At 43.3% G+C, this 21626-nt stretch overlaps 1 protein-coding gene across 1 annotated transcript in view; it reads left to right on the top strand.

The window, feature by feature from the left end:
* The first annotated feature begins 733 nt into the window (after positions 1–733).
* Positions 734–21626, top strand: part of MRTFB (myocardin related transcription factor B) — a 435216-nt gene continuing 414323 nt past the window's right edge. The window contains exon 1 of the mRNA XM_050967702.1: positions 734–738. The gene's annotated coding sequence lies outside the window, so the exon portion shown is untranslated. The remainder of the gene's footprint in view (positions 739–21626) is intronic.

A 21626-nucleotide genomic window follows, 5' to 3' on the forward strand; every position in this document is an offset into this window, starting at 1 on the left:
GCAGGGGCAGCTCCAGGCCCCAGCACGCCAAGCACGTGCTTGGGGTGGCATGCCACGGGGGGCGCTCCGCCGGTTGCCAGGAGGGCAGGAGGCAGGCAACCTTCAGCAGCATGCCTGCGGAGGGTCAGCTGGTCCTGTGGCTCTGGTGGACCTCTGGCAGGCGTGTCTGCGGAGGGTCCGCTGGTTCCGCGGCTTCGGTGGAGCCACAGGACCAGTGGACCCTCCGCAGGCATGCCTGCGGGAGGTCCACTGAAGCCGCTGGACCAACAGACCCTCCGCAGGCACACCTGCAGGAGGTCCACCGAAGCCACGGGACCAATAGACCCTCCACAGGCACGCCTGTGGGAGGTCCACTGAAGCTGCGGGTCCAGCGACCGGCAGAGTGCCCCCCGCGGCATGCCGCCGTGCTTGGGGTGGCGAAATGTCTAGAGCCGCCCCTGGCTGTATGAAAGGGGAGAGTCGGATCTCATGCATAATAGTTGCATTACTAGGAATTATTTGCTGTATTTTGCTTTTCAGTATGTGACTGAGACCTACTGCATATACACAGTATTGCCATCCCCATCCATTCATAAGGCATTAGTCAGGCCCTCAAACAGCCTGAGACTGATTTTAAAGAAAAATCCCACAAGATTTTAAAAATATTATATATTAATATATGGGGTTCAGGGGGCTGTAAACTGAGCCCCGCTGCACAGGGCTGAAGCAGAAACCTGAGACCCGCCACCCAGGACTGAAGCCCGGGGGCTTCGGCTTCAGCACTGGGTGGTAGAGCTCAGACTTTGGCTTCAGCCCTGGGCCCCAGTAAGTCTAATGCCAGTACTGGTGACCCCGTAAAAACAGGGTTGCTACCCACTTTGGGGTCCTGACCCACAGTTTGAGAACCAAGATTATGCAGTTTTCCTCAGCTCTTTCAGCATTAGCTGTAGCTGGTCAGTAGTCTTTCCAAGTAAGGCAATATCATCTCCATCCTCAAGATCCTCTAAAGATGGATCTTGAAATTTCAAACTTCATCATCTGTCCTCAGTGAGCTTTAACATCAGATGTTCTAACAGACTATTAAATAATGTAGATGAGAGAAAGCATCTCTGGTGTACCCCTGATTCTACTGAAAACCAGCCTTTAATACAGTCATTGATGTTTGCACAGCTAAATGTGTTAAGGTGTAGTTCCTCTGCTAGGAACACTAACTCCTCAGGCAACCAGTACTGGTATAGCAGTATCTACAGTGAGTCAAAAGCAGCTGCAAAAGTGGCCCTGCAGTTTTCCTCTATAGGAACCATCCATTCTGGCTCTCGCCCACTGGGTCTAATCATTAGATTGCTGTCTCCTCCCAAGTGCCATCAAATGGACTAACTGGGCCATCAGAATCCCTGTTTATAATTTATTTCAGTGTAAGGTATACGCCTCAGCACAATCCTCTTATTAAGTCACACTACTCACCATACAACCTGAATATGCAAGCACAAGTGGCATCCCTTATGGTCTTTGCTGTAGCAGACCCTGGAGCAATAAATTCAATTGCTGGTTGTCTGTAATTCAGCTTGACCCATAATTGTCAGCAACCTATTACATCCCGAAGTACTGTCCCTTAAGTTCACAAACATTATAAATGACACCATATGCCCCAATCATACGATCAAACACATGGCATTAAACACTGCAGTCTAAACAAGTCAGTAAGGAGCACCCTCTGGCCTTCAGTTGGCCAAAGGCAAATTCCACCACCATTCTGCACTTGCTCAGTATGTAGCTAAACTGCTTCTTGTCTTGGTGGAGCACATCAGGGATAAGGCTTCATTCACCAGAGCACATCAGGATAAGGCTTCATTCACCTGAGTCGCCTAAAATCACAGTTGACACAAATACTCCACTGATGATATGCAAAAGTTCTGGGCCTACTGCAAGTCATCCCATGTTTCAGTTAGGGTTGCCAACTTTATACTCGCACAAAACCGAACACCCTTGCTCTGCCCCCTGCCCTGCCCCTTCTCCAAGGCCCCGCTCCTTCTCATTCCACCAGGCTGGCTCAGGAAGTTGGAGTGTAGGAGGGGGTGAGGGCTCCAGCTGGGGGCGCAGGCTCTGGGGTGGGGCTGGGTATGAGGAGTTTGGGGTGCAGGAGAGGGTTCTGGGCTGGGGATGAGGGGCCTGGGGTGCAGGGAGGGCTCTGGTCTGGAGCAGACGGTTGGGTGCGGAGAGGTGTGAGAGCTACAGTTGGGAGTGCAGGCTCTGGGGTGGGGCTGAGGGGCTTGGGATGCAGGAGGGTGCTCCAGGCTGGGACTGAGGAGTTTGGAGGGTAGGAGCAGGATCAGGGCTGGGGCAGACGGTTGGGGAACGGGGGTAGGGTGAGCGCTCAAGCTGGAGGTGAGGGCTCCGCTGGGGTGCAGGTTCTGGGGTGGGGCTGAGGTCTCTGGGGTACAGGAAGTTGCTCCGAGCTGGGACCAAGGGGTTCAGAGGGTGGGAGGGGCATCATGGCTAGGGCATGCAGTTTTGGTATGGGGAGGTTAGGGCTCTGGCTGGGGGTGCAGGCTCCCGGGTGGAGCTGGGGATGAGGGGTTTTGGGTGTAGGAGAATGATTTGGGATGGGACCAAGGAGTTCTGAGAGTGGGAGGGTGATCAGGGATGGGGCAGGGGATTGGGGCATGGGGGGGTCAGGGGTACAGGTTCCAGGCAGCGCTTATCTCAAGCTTCTCTCAGAAGGAGTGGCATGTTCCCCCTCCAGCTCCTATGAGGAGGCATGGCCAGGCAGCTCTGCACACTGTCCTGTCTGCAGGCGCTGCCCCCACAGCTTCCACTGGCCATGATTCCTGGCCAATGGGAGCTGCAAAGCTGGTGCTTGGCACAGGGGCAGTGCGCGAAGCCTTCGGGCTGCCCCTACCCCTAGGAGCCGGAGAGGGGACATGCCACTGCTTCCAGGAGCCGCGCAGAGCCAAGGTAGGCAGGAAGCCTGCCTTAGCCCTGCTGCACCACCAACTGGACTTTTAATGGCCCAGTTAGTGGTGCTGAGCGGAGCCTCCAGGGTCCCTTTTTGACCAGGTGTTCTGGCAGACCTAGTTTCAATCACAATGTGGTCTTGCCTATGTGTGTTTGTGTTCCTGGCCCAGAAATTGTGGTCTGCCTAGGCACCATCCACTGTTAAAAACTGCATTAGGTCCCATTCAGTTGCTGCTGTTGTGCTGCTTATAATTGCAAGCTGTTGTCTCCATCTTCTCTGGCCCAAAACAGCCTTTGAAACCCTGCCAGTATCTCCTGGCAGCAGTTTGTGAAGAGGCACAAAAAAAGAAACACTGCCGCCATAAAAAGCAGAAGCTCTTAGTCCTGATAATTAGGTAGAGTAGGATCTATACCTTCGGCACATAACACCATACCATCATGACAGCTGGGTTACTGCCAAGGAATTAATTTTGTGGACCTAGACCATTTCCTCTCATAATTCCAAGAGTGAATAGACAAATTGCAGCAGAACACCTTATGAATGAGAGCATAAAGCAATGCTGTGATTTATGATGCTACATATCTCTGAATACAAGCCCAGATAACTGTATTGTTTGTCATGGCAACATGCAGACATGGGGCATGACAGCCACATGCTAATATGGACAATGTGGTAACGCAGTAGCTGGACAGGTTACCATGAGTTGACAATCATGTGATTACTTACCCTGTGGTTAGTGTACAGTGTAGACAAAATCTAAGAAAGAACAGAAGCTCAGCAAAAACACTGCAGGTGATACAATGGTCTAGACCAGAAGACTTTCTAGGAGTATTTTAATTCATCTACAGGTGGTTATTCCTATGACTTGGAATTTTTATCCATATACATTCTACTGTGTGGTTCTCTCCACTCAGAAATGCTCTCTTGTTAGATTCTATGAAATCTTGCAGGTATAGTGCAACAACTCTGCTTTTGATTACACTGGTCTACAATTTTTGAGAAGTCGTCTGCTTCAGAGATAAAATGTGATATTTATTATGTATTTTGATGTGCTGAATTCAAATATGACAATTAAAACAACTGATTGGCTACTGTTTCTAAGGTATTTAAGTTTTTACATTTTATGTCTATGTATATTGTGTAGATAGCAGAGTTTTAATCATAAATTGTAAACCTAGGTCTTTTCATGTGTTTATGGTTGCTTTACATGATAATATTTCACCTGTCCTGTTTATGTAACACTTTAAAAATCAGCAAAAGGGTTATATAAATAAAATTTATTATGAAACAAAAGGCAATAAACTATTATGTACATACTTTAGTCCTATTCAGTGTCTACTCGGCGCTTCTTGGCTTGTCTCTTGTATTCATTAAATGGAGCATCTCTTGTCACTGTCCAGCAATAGTCTGCAAGCATTGATGGGCTTCATTTGCCCTGATAGCCTGCCAGGAGATTCCACTGCTGTAGTCTGGAGCCCAACAGCTCTGCCTTACTCTTGGGTAGTTCCAAATCCCTGACAAGGTCATTCAGTTCACCTTGTGTTATGAGGTGTGGTTCAGAGGAGGAGGATGGGAGAAAACGTGGGTCCTGTGAAATTGATGGTTCAGGACCAGAAGTTTCATCCTCTTCCTCTTCCTTGTCTGACTCAAGTGAGAATGATTCTGGTGCATCAGGATCCGGCAGTCCTTCTCCCTGGGGTACTGGGCATATAGCTGATGGAATGTTTGGATAATGCACAGTCCACGTTTTCTTCTTTGACACACCTTTCCCAACTGGAGGCACCATGCAGAAGTAACAATTGCTGGTATGATCTGTTGGCTCTCTCCAAATCATTGGCACTGCAAAAGGCATAGATTTCCTTTTCCTGTTCAACCACTGGCGAAGATTTGTTGCACAAGTGTTGCAGCATATGCATGGGGCCCACCTCTTGTCCTGATCTCCAATTTTGCACCCAAAATAAAGGTAATAGGCTTTCTTAACCATAGAGGTTATACTGCGCTTTTGTGATGCAAAAGTCACTTCACCACAAACATAGCAGAAGTTATCTGCACTGTTCACACAAGTACGAGGCATCTCTGCTCACTTCGGCTAAACAGAAATGTGTCCCTTTGCAAAATCAAACACTGACAAATAAGAGAGCAAGACACTGTATGATTTCTAGAGCTGATATAGGGCAATTTGTTCAGCAGAGTGACGTAAGCTTCGTTATGATTGCATCATCCATGACTTCTAGGAATAACATGAAGCAATTCATATCATGTATGACGTAATACCAGCTTCAGATTGCATCATTCATTGTTTTGCCTAAAAAGCAAGTACTGTTCAAACCCAGTCATAGATTTATTCATAGATCCAGTAAAAGATGTATTTTAGTCATTTCTGGTTTAAATTGAGATCCCTTCCCTTTATAACTCACTTATCCTCCGCCATTCCCAAGTCAAGGGTCGTATATACTGATCCAACAGCATATCTTGAAAACCAGAGCCAATCAACAATTTTAAGCATCATTTTCATTCTCAGTGACCCAGAATTAATAAAGTTCGACTACATTTATTTCAGAAGCATTTTGGCTGTAGAGCAGTGTTATCTGTCCTTCTTATAATTCTTACAGCCAGCTAATATTATTGTCTTGCATCTTCTGGTAGACACACACTACATTGTGAGATTTTTCAGGGTGTCTAAACTGTCTCTTCATGCCATTTACTGATCACTGGAAGGACACCTGATGTCTGGCCTACCTAATTAAAAATAATGCAGTTAGTAGCTTTCCCGTGGTGTTCCATGTAGATCAAGCTGAGGGTACGTCTTCACTACCCGCTGTATCGGCGGGTTACAATCGATTGCTTGGGGATCGATATATCGCGTCTCATCTAGACGCGATATATCGATCCCCGAAAGCGCTTATATCGATTCCGTAACTCCACCAACCCGAACGGAGTTGCGGAATCGACAGGGGGAGCCACGGACATTGATCCCATGCCATGAGGACGGTGAGTAATTCGATCTTAGATACTTCGACTTCAGCTATGTTATTCACGTAGCTGAAGTTGCGTACCTAAGATCGATTTTCCCCCGTAGTGTAGACCAGCCCTGAGAGGCAACAGTTAGCTCTGGATCTGAAGGTCTCCTAAATTTGAGGACTCCATTCTGGGATTTTGGTAAGAGGTCTTATCAGACATATGATAATAGGATTGAGATTCTCACAGACTACTGTCAACATCCTGACACGGTTAATCAGGACCAAGGCTCAGAGCAGGGTCAAATCTGAGGCTGAGAGTAGCACAGGAGTTTGTAGTCAAGTTCCAGCCAGGGTCAATACCAAGGATTAGAATCCCAGTCAGGTTTCATAGCCCTGGTCAGGAAGTGAGGTGTAAATCAAGCCAAGGTCAAAGCCAGGAGTTCAAGAACAGGGAGCACGAATGATTGTGGCAGTTACAGGAGATCTGCACACAGTCCTGGACACTTCCTGGACTATCCCTTGGGTTTATATAGGGCAGGGTGCCAATCAGGAGCCATGAGGCTGCTGCCTATCAGACCCCGTGAAGCAAGACTTCCCATGGTCTGTGTCCACAACAGGTGGTGGGTATCAGAACATGAGCTGGTTATAGCTGCTGTTGGGTAGTCCATTATCTGGCAGCTCTGTAAATCTGGGTTTGAGACCCACAGGGCCTTATACCTACTAAAAGATTTAGACACATGACTTCCATTGAAGCTAAAGTACTGTTTAGTTTCTGTCTGAGGCTGTTACCCCCATTGTCCCACCTGTAATTTAAATTTAAATTGTATAAAAATTCAATAAAAAACATATTCACAAGACAACTCAAGTGCCACAAAGTAACCAAGAGTGTCTAATGACCTGCTGTACCCAGAGTTCCTATGTTGTATATTGGTATGCACTTTCCTAACATGGTAATATTCTGAGACTGAACCTTGCCCTGTCAGTAAGAGAGAGCTGATAAATGGTTCTAGCAACAGAGGATGTGATAGCAGCAGTTAGAGCTATTGTGCAAAAGCATTTTGTATGTTGAGGAGAACTGTCTTTCTTTTTTTTTTTCTTTTCTTTTTTTTGCTGAACTTGCAAATGGAAAAGAAAAAAAGCTGGCAGCTAAAATGTTCCCCAGTACAGTTGTATGAGTTTTTGGCATGAATAAGAGAAGCTTTCACAAGCGAAACTGTGCAGGGTGAAAATGAAATGTGTGTATTGCCCCTGAGGGGAGAATCAACATTCAAAGGATGAATTCTGCTTGATGTGACATATTTTCTCAGGATTGATTCCTAGCCATGGGACTAGAAATATTCAGTCACAAATAGAAATATTTGGAGAGAGAGGGAATTCTAACTGTCTTAGGAGAAACATCTGGAGGCATATTGCAAAAATATGTAGTTTGTGACAAATTAACACCTGGGGCCTGATTCACCACTGCTTAGCACCTTGTTTAGCCATTTACACCCACATAAGAGCATGGAGTACTGATTTGTTAACTGTTTATGCCCACTTCATGTTTATGTAAATGACTATGCAATGTGCAAGAGAGTGAAGAATCAATCCCTCTGGAGTATTGCTGTACTATTTTCTCTGTTTCAGAGAGGTTAAGTGACTTTGCAAAGCTATATGCAGGATATAAGTGTCAGAGCATCGCAAGGACTCTGGTCCATGACTAAAGTTCCTAACCACCATCACAGTACGAACAAATAATAGAATTCAAGAGTTCCTGGAATAAATGGATAGTTCCTTGCTGTTTGCTCAGACCATTACACAAACAGCTCTCTAGTTTCTTGAATTTGGAAGCACATAGTTTCAGTTTTTATTCCTTTGCAGTCTGGGAGGCAGCTTGTGAATGGTGAATCTAATAGTAACAGCAATAACAACTGGGAGAGAGAACATCCTCATTTCTTTTACCAGAACTAATAAAGCTTTGCAATTCTATTGCAAAAGGTCCCATGCACAAAGCAAAAACTAGGGGTATGTGCTGGTCCCTGTCATAGCAAATGCAGCACCATTAAGAGGAAAGGAATTGAGAGTGCTTGCAAAGACAGGGCAAGGATTTCAGAGATGGTTAAGGCAATAGCAGCTGTAATTGGCATTACCAGTTTTCTTTCTTTTACTCCACTAATTCCAGATGCAGCAGTGACAGTAGATGGTTTATCTTCTGCACAGAAAACTTCTTTTTATTGCAATATGCCACCCTTACCAGGATTGGAGGACAGCCACTCCTCCTCTCTTAATAGGCAGCCTATAAGGAAGAAGCAGATAAATTGCTCAGTAACATCATTTGTACTGGAAGCTTCTCCTTATTTGTAGGGCATGCATCATCAGTCATCTTCAGGGAGTCTGAGCCAGGCTTGGCCTCTGTGCCATCACTTAGTCATGCAGCTGGTAAAATTGTTTACAGATACAGGCTGTGTAGACTTTAAAGTCAAAAGCCAAGAAGCAAAACCAAACATGAGGGCACTGAAGGTGCCTTTGCAATAAAAGAAAGAAGAACTTTAAAATGTACTTAGTAACCTGTGTAGTGAATGCTTAGAGAGACTCTTGAATGGGAGTCCTTGAGGCTTAATTGCCTTATTGTCGCTAAAGAAGGCAACAGAGTTGAGAACTATCCTGAAGACCCTTTTCTGATTTAAAGTTCTTCAGGGCAAAGTTCTATAATATCAATCAGAATGTATAAGTTGTACCAACAGATCCCCCAAATCATTACACATGGTCTAAGAACTAAGGCCCTAATATCCTGCAAACTCTTACATATGAGTAACTTTATGTACAGAGTAGTCCCATTAATTTCAATAAGACTACTCAAGTGCATAAAGTTACTTGTGTTTATAAGAGTTTGAAGGATCATGACTGTGGATAGCTGAAGAGCTAAAAATAAGGGATTACAGAATCATTTTCTCAGTGGTGCGCAGAGTATATGATTGATTTATGTTTTTTCCCAAGAAATCTGTTGGAAAACAGCAACATGAATGCCCAACTCTAACAAAAAAATCAAATTATGCCAAATATTTGGAGCCATTGCTCCAGGACACTTCATCCTTACAGAAATATTTCAGTTGTTCTGTTGCCAATGCCAGTGCTGGAATGAATATTAGTCTTGTAGGTGACAGCTATGCTGCCAAGCCTTTGTTTTCAGGGAAGCTGTAATTTGCATATCTTTCAGCACCTGCTTTTTCCTCATAATTACATTTTATTAGCTTAAACTTCTCATTCATGCCCTTTTTAATAATACTTAGTACTTACATAGCATCTTTTTCACCATAAGCACTCTGACTTATTAATACCTACATCATCTCTTTCAGGGAGAAAAATACACACTATTCTCAGTGTGCAGCTGAGGAAACCAAGGCAGAGAAATTGAGTAATTTGCCCAAATTCAGAGATGGAAACAGAAGTCAGGAAGTCTTGGTTCACAGTTCTGTGCTCAGAAAAGTAGATCACTCCTCTTCCAACCATCCTTTTCTAGAATTATCCATATGCTCTTTTCTGTCCATATCACCAAATATTCTACTGCACTGCAAAATCTACTTAGTAGCACCTATTTCAGTTAAAACAAATCTTAGTGCCTTGTTCTGCCCATGTACACACACAAAATTATATGATCACTTGTCTTTGTAAGTCTTTTAGAAATACGTCTAAGTGTGCTGAGATGCAATTATCTATGCTGAAGAGAATCGTACACATGCTTAATGGAGGTTTTTTGGGGGGGCGGAGGGGAAGTAACGGAAATAAACTTAGCTTCCTATTTTGCCATCATTTCTTGTATGTGTTTTTAGTAGTAAATCAACACAACAGAAAAACTATTATTGGTAGTTCTGCACAGATATTATGGTGAGTAGGACTGTAAAAGTATCTTCGTATATTGATAAATGCCATGCCCCCCATGCTACCTTTGAAGTATACAATACATTCTAGGGCTTGCTTTAAATAATTCCCTTAAAACTTACCAACCCGTGCCTTGATTTCTGTCTTTACATAACTAGTTTTTGTCAACCTCAGATACTCTTCTCCTAAACTTTTAATTTATTTTTGAAAAGTTAGATGCAGTTTTGATATTGGAAAAAGAATTGACAGAGAAGGATATAGTCATATGTAAAGGGTTATACTCAGGACTTTTTTGTACAGAGGACTGATGGAATCTATCTGATACGACAATTTTCTTTGTTACTGTTTTGGGATTACAGCAGAATTGCAGCCAAACTAATTGTGCTATGATGGCTAAGGTTGCAGCAGCACTTTTATTTTAAACCTGTTTTTAGAGAGTTAATTAATAAATAAAACTTTATTCAGGGCAGAAACTCTGACACACAAGAGTATATTTATCTTAAGAAAACTTAAAAAAGGAATCTTGGCTTGATCAATGAAAAGAAGGTTGCTGATTTGGAATTCATGATTTGAACTCATAACCTCTACAATGTCATATACATTGTTAATTAAAGGAATTTGTCAAGCCTTTTGTTGATAATACATCTTACTCTCTATTGCTAACTTGCAATTTTAAAAAAATTGAAAACTGAAAACCACCAGACACAGAGGTTTTAAAAGTGTAGTATGAGGGTATTTCTCATTTTTCTATGGATAGTCAAAGATTTTTATTTCAATGAACATGTGTAATTATCTGTTGTGTTTACACACACATCTGTTCAAAGCACTCTATCAATTACACAGTGCATGTTTATAAAAAAAATTGCCTGCAATATACATTTATTTATCTCATTTTAATTATATATAGGGGAGGTGGTTTAACTAATTTGAAAGCTTTTGCAAAAGGCCCACGTGGCCACATAATATATCAACTGTTCCACAAGTTAACAATATTTGCTGGGGGTGGGGGACAAGGAGGGAGTAAACCTGGTTTTTAATATTCCCAAGGACCTGGAACTGCTCCAGTGCATCCATTTTGTTCCTATTGGTAAATATGCTTTGTAAGCCTCTCTGAGACAAAAATATTGTCAAAATTCAATACATGAGTCAAGGGACAGCAAGCCACAAAATTCAAAAATAAGGGTGAGAGACCTTCAATCTCATTCTGTCACCACTTACACTGGTGCAGCACACACAATACTCATAAGATATGCAACACAAAATTTAACGGATGTACAAAGAGATTCAGAGCCGGCTCCAGGTTTTCTGCCACCTCAAGAGGAGAAAAAAAAAAAAAGGCCACGGCAGCACGATCGCACCGCTCCACTCTTTGGCGGCAACTCAGTGGCAGGTCCTTCACTCTGAGAGGGACTGAGGGACCTGCCCCCGAATTGCCGTCGAAAACCGGGATATGCCACCCCAATAGCAGCCAGAGTGCAGCCCTTTGGTATTGGCAGCCCCAAGCACCTGCTTCTTCAGCTGATGCGTGGAGCCGGCCCTGAAGAGACTGTATCATAAACAAACAACAAACTATCCTTTAAATATCAGCGAAGTACTGGAACACCAGTTGTACTACTGATTGCTTGAGGAAGCCATTTTCCTGCAGACCATTAGATTTCTTAACTTTGTTTCTACTTTGGAAATAAACAATATTTTGAGAGAACTGGATGAAATCAGGCTACATACAACCCCCCACAAAAGGCCCTCTGCACCACTGAAAAATGACTCTGTATAAATAGCATTATTGGTTCCATGTTTAAGATTTCTCTGTATTAAGTACACTGACGCTGCTAACAAATAAAAATTTTCTCACTGCCCGCCCTGAAAATTCAACTGGAGATCTGAGAATCAAGTGGGCTTCTCTCCATCACAAAGATTATCACCAATAACAGAAGTTCTACAGGCCCAGCTATGCACTAGGGTTGTCAGGCACTTGGTTTTTGACTGACACACCCAGTTGAAAAGGGACCCTAGTGGCTCCAGTCGGCACCACCAACAGGGCCGTTAAAAGTCTGGCCAGCTGCACAGCAGGGGCCCAGGACTAAGGCAGGCTCCCTGCCTGCCCTGGTTCCATTCCGCATCTGGAAGCAGCTGCCAGGTCCCTGTGGCCCTTAAGCACATGGGTGGCCAGGGAGCTTCCATGTGCTGCCCCTACCACAAGTGCTGTAACCACAGCTCCCACTGGCCGGGAACCATGAACCCCCTCCTGCATCCCAACTCCTTGCCCCAGCCCAGAGTCCCCTCTCACACCCAAACTCCCTCCTGGAGCCTGCACCCCACCCCACCCTAACACCTCAACCACATGCCCCAGCCCTGAGCCCCCTCCTGCACCCCAAACCCCTTATCCCTGGCCCCACCCTAGAGCCTGCACCCCCAGCCCAGATCCCTCAGCCCCCTCCTGCACCCCAATCCCCTGCCCTAGCCCAGTGAAAGTGAGTGAGGGTGGGGGAGAGCAAGTGGCAGAGGGAGGGGGGATAGAGTGAGCAGGGGGCAGAGGGGGTGGGGCCTCAGGGCGAGGGTGTTCGGTTTTCTGTGATTTGAAAGTTGGTAACACTACTATGCACCTTTGCTGTTCCATTTTCTTTATATAATGCCTTTACAGTGACCATTGCCTTCAAATTATCTTCTCACAGACCCCTGTGCAATTCCATTTCTTTCAGTGAAGTACTGATTGGAAATTTGTAAGCAGTTCTGCTGATGATGCACAAGATGAAAAAGACTATAGTTCACTCACCTGCAGCTGTATTGGTTTTGTAACGGTAAGGGCTGTAAAAGGCAGTAAAAAATGTATTTCAGTCTGTAAAGTGACCAAATGTGACTGAAGAGAATCAGGAGATAGATCTGTTGAATATGAAGGTGCCAGTAACCATCTCTTTTCATAGCAGAACTGCATTTCCATGAAGTCCATACCACCAAAACCTTGCCCAGTATTATTTGTACTAACTAAACGCTCAGGACTCCAACATTAGGGACTCATTTTACTGGTACTATTTGGAAACACAATAAGATATAGTCTGGGCCCCTGAGAGCTCACAATCTAAACAGACAAATGGTGTGAGGGGCGTACAAAGAGAGGAAATGGTTTTCCCAAGGTTAGCAGCAGAGCCAGGAAGAACCCAAGTCTCCCAAATTCCAATCCACTGGCCTATTCACTGGATCACTGACAATGATACGGCCCCACAGGTGTAGTTTAAGTGAAGTTTGCATGGTGCAGAACACTTTGCATAGTTCCTCCACCATAGGCTAAATTTCACAATAAGATTAGTTATTATATAATGTTGTCAACCAACCATGTGCATTTGGCCTTTTTCTTTTTAGGCTTTTTTCCTTCCTTGTTATAAACAAACTTCCAAGCCAAGAGGAGAAATATTAGAGAAGGACTGCTGAACAGCAATTGTTACCTGAGTGCAACTTGATCTGTAGGTGAATTTACAGAGGCAGACAGTGATTGTGCTCCTGAGCAAAGAACTGGGCCATGGACTGCAGTGGCGATGAATGTTCTTTATCAAGTGGAAAAAGACTCAGATGAGGCAGATACATTGCTATCAAAAGAAACTAATGTTATTTTTGCTTCACGAAGGAATGTGCTGTCAGCATCTGTAAATCACTTCCACATCAAGGGGTATTCAACCTTTACGTTTAGGACATGTGTTTCCCAGATTTTGTTCAAACAAAATGCCTCACATTGCCTCTCCTGAGCCTTGTTTATCTGCCTATTTCTTCTCTTGCCCATTTCATACCCTTTTGTTGTTTAGCATCTGCTCCCTGTGTTGAATTAAGTTAGTCAAGTGAGTCCATTCAGTCCAGCTTGGCTCAGCATCTTTTCATCTCACAAAACAGTCCTTTCTGTTGAATTCCCATGCATTTGGAAGGTACACACACACACACACCTGTGCACATACTTCCTAACTTTTAATTATTTACAGTGGAAAAATTCAAGTTGTTTTCATGACAATTGCTGGCATGCAAAGCATAAAATATCAACTTGACTGTCAGAAGTTATTTGTCTCATCCAACTGGAAAGTGCTACCAGATTAAATATGCACTTTTTAAAAAAACAACACTTTTTTATTGGAAAGAATAAAATCACAAACCATTTTGGTTAGGGGTTTGGGTTTTTTCTTAATCTTTGGTAACAACAGTAAGTCTCTCTCTTATTAAATCAGTATTTCCTCTACTTCATTATAGAACTGAAGCAAGTGAACCCACAACTGAGAAAGAGCTGGGGGTACTGAACATGGCTGGGATTTTCAAACTAGTTTAAGGATGTTAGGCCTTCAACGCCAGTTGACTATAAATGGAAGTAGGGAGCCTAACTCCCTTGGCTCATTGAAAATCCCAGTTTATAACTTCAAAGAAAAAAAAGGAAAAAGAGTTAAACTGAAAACAGATTTTTACAGACATATATTTATCATACATATATACCAACAAAACACACATACGCAGAGATGACTGCGATCTGATAAAATGCAAAACGATGGTGATATTGCACAGAATAACATGCAAGGGCACACTGCAAAGCCTATGACCAGGGCCAGCGCTTCCACTAAGGCGACCTCGGCGGTCGCCTAGGGCGCTAGGATTTGCGGGGGCGGCATTTTGCCACCCTCAGTGGCAATTCGGCGGCAGGGGGTCCTTCCGCGCTCAGGGTGTTTGGTGGCAATTCTGTGGCAGGTCCTTCACTTGCTCCAGGACCCGCAGCCAAAGTGCCTCGAAGACCAGGAGCCACACAAGGACCCCCCCGCCGAATTGCCACCAACGACCGGGAACACGGAAGGACCCCCGCCTAGGGCGCCAAAAACCCTGGCGCCGCTCCTGCCTATGACATCAAGCCATTGCCACCCTTCCAACATCCTCTGAGCAGCTTCAAACAGCTGCCATTTTGTATTTAAGGTCAAGCTGTCCAAGATATGCTTCCTTCATTTCCTCCAAAATCAAACTGACTTTATTTGGAATTTTATATTCTTCAATTAGAGAGCATCTACCCAAAACTCTGCATGCACTTAAGAACCTTTAAAACATGTTAATGAACAAAGATCCTTTTGTAATCTCCCAAATCAAATCAAATAACCCAATGAAAACTGAAATAAATATATAAATAAATAAATTGACTTCACCACAAAATCCTCTGAGTGTCACATAACCGCTTACTCATCCCTACCTATCACCCATCTCTTTATGGGCAAGGGAGAGTAAGAGGGCCGCACGGCACAGACTAAAAGATATCATACTTGGGCTTCTACAGGAAGAAGAAACTTCCAAAGGCTTGAGGACTTGAGATAATAAAATGGTAATATTCAGTCCCGGGGGGTAAAAGGTGATGCGTGTCCAAATCATCCTTTAGGTCACAGGTAAAACTGAGTTTAGTACTCCACAGTCCACGTCACAAGCCCACCACAGAGATGGCACAATTGCAATCTCTGCTTCAGGAAGGCCCACTACTGGAGGGGATAATTTAATGAAATCGCCCTATCCCTCTTATGATTTAAAAGTTACTTTACTGGAAAGAAGCACATAATACACAGGTTAGCCTTAGAACAGACGTTCTCACAACACATTTTTTGGTGGCCTCAAAGTGTGGCCACCAACTCTTGCTACTGGCCATGCTGACATTTTTTCCTACAATACTTAATTAACTTTAGGAAAAACAAATATATATGCACATACATGTGTCCAAATCATTGTAATTTACTGAATATTTTTGCAGACTCAATAATAAAAATAACGTTCAGTTGTCTCTCTTCTTTACAGAACCTAAACGGAATAGAAATACAAATAAGGTGCTCTGCAGGTTTGTCTTTTTTGTTGTTGCTTCTTTTTCATTTTTTTTTAAAGACTTGCTAGCTAGTAAGTCTGCTGCTGTGAAAACTGATATTAACAAACATACAAATATCACTTTTCACAGCAGCAGACTTACGCAGTCCTAGCAAGCCCACAGACAAATTAAGCCTTGGATAGGGGGATCTGGAAGTGGGAGATGGGGGCTTCGGGGAATGCATGATGGGCCGGCAGAGGCAGCGGGGGCCAGGGGCAATGTGGGCTGAGTCCTACAGCCAGGGATTGGAGCCCTGTGGCCAGCGCCTGCGGCCCGCCACCCCAAGGCTGGAGCCCAACCCTACATCCCCAGGAAGGTGAGGAACTCAATAGTTGCTTCCTCTTCCAGCATTTGTGTCTCCAGAGGGAGGCAGGGTCCAACACCTGCTGGTGGCCCATGGGGAGTGACCACTGCTTTGTGGCCCCTCCCTCCCCCCCATCACTGCCCAGGAGGCTATGGCTGCATTTGAGAAACGCTGTCTTAGAATATACTGCTACTTGCGCTACACCAGCTAAATTCATTCAAGTATTGCCTTATCTAAATGCAGCTTTTGTACTGTAATTTCTGCTATTTGCTCCATCAAATATTGCAAACTTGTCCACAGAGCACACATATTGAATACTGAGGCACAGAGTACATAGCATGATATACACTACAACTTCAGAATTCCTCAGTTAGATAAAGAGGTACTTTTTCAAACTACTTTAACAAGTAGTGAATCAAATACATTGCTCATTACTGCAGCTACAGTGTACAACATTACTTGCACAATATTCATAACCATATGGTAAGACATACAGTTGCGGTGCCTGAGGCACTGAGAACAGAAGAAGATTTTAAAATGGTATCTTGTTGCCTTAAAAACAGTAACTAGGATTACAGACTCTTCTCCCAAAATGCACTCAGTGTGCAAATGCTCCATTGGATTGTGGGTTATTTCCTTGTGCAGTCTCATGGGTGTTACATATTTCTACAACTCTGATCCAGATTCCTGCCTGGCTTGAGGCTCTGCTCTATCATAACTTTTGAAATATTTTTGCAGTATTCAGAACAGCAAAGCACACACCCAAACACAACAGTGATGGGCATCAGAGGCAGACCTGCCACCACTAGAGTGCCACAAGACATGAGGATCCTTGGTTAGTCACCAGAAATTCTGATATTACCAGGACAATTTTGAAAGTGCATCTGTTGTCCACCAAATATCTTGGCAAATCCTTCAGTTCTTGTGGTTTACAATTGGGAGTGTCCTTTATATGTTAGCAGGCCCGCCCATCTTCCTGGGTTGCTCTGCTGCCTCTCTGCTGCATTGCAAAATGTGTAATGTGAATTAATGTGTCAATCACTTGTGCCCACAGTTTACACATTTAATATCTAAATTCCTGATTGCACCTTCAAATCATGGGCCAAGCTGTCTCAATGATCGTCTCAGGTGAAAACTGGTCTGGAAATTCAGGTCTGAAAATATGACCCCATATCTTTTTCACTCATACGTGATGCTAAAGAAGCTTCAAAGAGACAGTGAAGCCAAATATAACCTCACCCAATGTAAGAACTCCATTATTTCAAAACTTACAACTTTTTCACAAAGAAGGGGAGCCAGATTCTGCTCAGTTATGCCAGTACAACTTCCACTGACTTCAGAGCAGAATAAGACCTGGCAGCTAGACTTCAACATAACCTTCAACACTTACCCCATTAGGTTCTCATCCAATGTCTCTACTAGCTATGTGTAGGGTTTCTGTGTGTTATCACAGCTAAGACCCTAACCAAGACCTTTATTGTTTCAGCATCAGTACCAGGTGACGCAAAAAGTCTACTGGCCTAGGCAGGAACCGCACTAAGCTTGTCTCTGGTGGAATTTGTTCACTGTGAACAAAAAACAGACACTGTTTAACACAAAAACAGACCTTGAGTTTATTGGTTGTATTTCTGTATTTCACTGTTTGTCTATCACACAGGTCTCAACCTACCTATCTGTAGATCTACAGGACAAATTCTAGAAAGAGTAATGTATGAACATGTCAGAAAACCCTCACCCCACAGCAGGAGTGCAAGACATTTGACTCTCCAAGACTGGACACTGACTCTTGCCAGCCCAGTGAAACCTTCCAGTGACACTACTCTGTAGGGCAGGTCTACATTTACAATGGTGCAGTAGTGCAGCTGCACCGCTGTAGCACTGCAGTGAAGATGTCACTATGCCAACAGGAGAGCTTCTTCCGTTGGTGTAGTAAATCCGCCTCCACAAGAGGGAGTAGCTATGGCAACAGGAGAAGCTCTTCTGTTGACATAGAGCTGTCTACAACGGGGATGAGGTCAGTAAAACTGTGTTGCTCAGGGATGTGGATTTTTCGCACCCTTGAGCAACATAGTTATACTGATGTAAGTTTTTATAGTGTAGACCTTGCCTTAGTCCCTTTGCAGTAGGAGTCATAAGAGAAGTAATGGAGTATGGCCTGCTGCTGGGGGCCACAGTTCACAAATGAATGCACCTGTGATGCTGATACAACACCAGCCACTGTGCACAGTTTCCACATAAATCATTACTTTTCTTGGTAAGTACAGACTACACAGTGTGGACTACTGCAGATAGTCAAAATTGAGGCACACTTTTATTTCGGAGGATAGTTACATAACTTGCTCTGTATTTGCCAGAATTCAGCCCTGTGATATTCATATGCCTGAAACACAGAAATTAGTCCCAACTGTTTTCTGGAAATTGATCTTAACAGACTGCTTATTTTAAACTTTGTTCATTGGTGTTAGATTCTAGGCTTTTTTCCCTTCTTCCGAAAAGGCATGCATAGATTTTATATACTCAAAGATGCATAAGTCATTATAAAATGATGTAATTATGGGAAAGACATGTAACTGAAATGGATGATACTGAATAATAAATAAGGTTATACATTAGAGATGTAAATACTGTTTAAAAAGTTAACCGTTTAAACGATTAAAAATATTTTGGGCTGCTCTGGCCAGGTGGCACTGCTCCAGCTGGGTGGCACGATTGGGCCCGCTCCAAACGGGCAGGTGGCACCGAGCTGCTGGAGATGGCAGGATGGGCAGCACAGGCTTAAAGGGTAACACCGGTTAACCAGTCAGACTGCTGCTAATCGGTTAACATTTTACATCCCTAGCATACACCTTCATCATGGGAAGGTTTGGGTTCAGCATTGGTCACAATCTCTCTCCTGCTCTTTGTTCCTTAGCAGATTCCTCTCGCAGGTCTAATATAGCACTGAAAGATGCTATCACAGTTTTGGCACTACTAACACATCGTGAGAGTCTAAGACCCACTACTGAGGTGCCACTACAGCTACTTTCTCACAGCAGGGGACTAAAATTGCCATTAAAATGTATTTTCTCTGTTGCTTATGCTGCAGCACAGGCAACTCATTTAGGCAGCCTTACTGGATAGCATGGATATACCAAGATAATATTTCACACATTTTCATACAATGAGATATATAAATTCTCCACTTGTAGCTGACTGACAGAAGTAATTGTACATATGGTACATTATGTACCGACTCTGCCTTTGGAATCCTGGACTGAATCAACAGAAAATACATAGTTAGAGGTCATACAGTGATATGCCCTTGCAAATCACCACTTTATACTTGCAGAATTAGTACTTTGTTAACTATATTAAAAAGTCATTAATTCAGTGCCACTAAGTGCTCATTATATGGTAACATTTGTGATCTGCCAAGCTACTTAACAGCACACAAAATGTTTTAAACCATTAACCAGTTTGTAGTGATATTCTTTTAATTTTTTAAAGAAAATCACTGTCCTCTCCAAATCCCCTTTTTTTATATTCTAAGCAAAAGCTATCAACCTTTGGCCTGGCATTAACAGTGATTTGTGTATGACTGTACTCTGTATTCTTAAAATTAGTTAATTGGTAAAGCAAAGTTTTATTTGAAAGAACAAAAAGAAATTAAATTTTAATTCAATTCCCCATGATCTAGTTAATGATAGGGTCTATTTCATGTACACATCTCCATAGTTTCTCCATACATGTTGCCAGCCATTTATTTAGATAAAAGTGTTGCACCTTTTTGACCCTTGAAGATAGTCAACATTTGGGGTCCTGGGAATATTCCATTTGGAAGTAGAAATTGGTGATAGGTATTTCTTTAATTTAGCTTTGTTTATTTATAAAATATTTACAAAGTTCTGTCTCTCTGAACACAGATGGAATCAAATAGTAGGAAATAGCTTCTTTGGCTCACAACACTAAGAACACTCTTTTTGCCTTCATCTCAACCCCAAAACCTCCCCCCCCCAGTTTCTTCCAGGGTCAGACACCATGCACTCAGCTGCTTGATCTGGCTCTGAGTCCTTCCCAGTTTTCTGTCTTCTGCCTTCCCTCACATACTACCCTTCCCCTCCACCCTACAAAAAAACAAAAACAAAACAAAACAAAACAAAAAAAAACCTCAGCAAAAAGCCCCTCCATCCACACAATCAAAAACTCCTGGGCAGATTCTACTGTGTCTTGTTTTAGGTGAGGCCCCTTAACTGTTTCACAACTATCTTATATGAAGGGTGCTTTCAGATATCAGTTTCAATTAGATTTTAACTTGACCCATAACAAAGTTTCACCCAGCTCGTACCACACATATCCCACCAAGTCCACACCATGATGGAACTGTCTCACAAAACAGCGATTATAAAGTATTCCGTTATCTCTGAAAACTGATGTTGGCAGTGCACCTCCTGAAAGATGTTGAATATCCTCAACTCCCAGTGTCATCAATTCTGAATTTAACACCTTCCTAGCAAGAGCAGGCCCTGTAGAGGGGCCAGTCTCAAACCCACAATGAATGATGCAGATTTACTCTATTTCCCGCCTCACTGGCCACAAAATTAGTAGAGATACTAGTGTACTAAAATAAACTTGACAGCTCTTGTGCAGCTGTGGAGGGTTGAATTGCACCAGAGGAGGACAGAATTTGAGGAAGATGCACAAGAGGATTCCAGCTCCCCACTGCACATTGCCTTGCAGCAAATAGATGACAGAAGGAGGACAGGCTAGGAAGGAGCAGGGGTGGTAGAACAATTTCTGTAGTGGGGGTGCTAAGAGCCAATGAACCAAACTGTAAACCCTGTATATGACAGAAACCATTTTAAGCTGCTGCACCTCCAGCACCCCTACTTTCCGCATCTATGGCAAAGAGTAGAGGTGGAGGGGAGAAGATCCACCACTTCTTGAACCCACCAACCACTATTTATATTCCAGTAGCTCTGAGGGGCCTCAGTCAATGGCAGGGACCCACTGTGTGAGATACTATACAAAACATATAGCGAAGGAGAATTCCTGCCCTGAAAAGCTTACAGCAGACGTAGTAAATAGGTCGCCCACAGGCCAAATCTGGACCACCAGACACTTTTGAACAGACCCTGAAATCTTTTTATTTACTTCTTATCATTATTGGGTTTTTTTTATTATCTTCTCTGAAGTCTGGACCTTGACTATATTTTAACCAAGAAATTTGGATCTTGCAAAAAAAATAATTGACTACCCCTGTCTTATAGTCTAAGACAAGACAGACAGCGTGGGAGAAAGTAAATTATATTTTTCCCATTTTACATATGGGGAACTGAAGCACAGAGATCAAATGACTTTCCCAAGTGAAGGGTTAAAATCCATGTGCATTTTATATAACATGGAATATGGATTGTGCCGGCTCTTTCTCAGACCCAAAGTCCAGAGTTTGGCCAAGAAACCAGAGGCCTAGCAAACAGTGATTAGTTAAGAGAAAGCTGGGGTAAACAAATAATCTTGTTTTGCTAAAATAGGCCTGGTAAGCAAATTGTCAGGTGTTGGAGTTAAGAACTAAATAATTGTGTCTTATTCAGAGCTGCAAATTGAAAAAAGGACCCCTGTTCCTATTGTGTCAGTCTCTTCTGTAGGAAACATTCTTCCCACAGATCCAACCTTGAGTTTATGAAAAGTTGGCACATGTCAGTATAAGATATGGCATCCTTCAACCTCCCTTCCCAG

The sequence above is a fragment of the Gopherus flavomarginatus genome, chromosome 9 (assembly GCF_025201925.1).
Source record: "Gopherus flavomarginatus isolate rGopFla2 chromosome 9, rGopFla2.mat.asm, whole genome shotgun sequence".
Lineage (NCBI taxonomy): Eukaryota > Metazoa > Chordata > Testudines > Testudinidae > Gopherus > Gopherus flavomarginatus.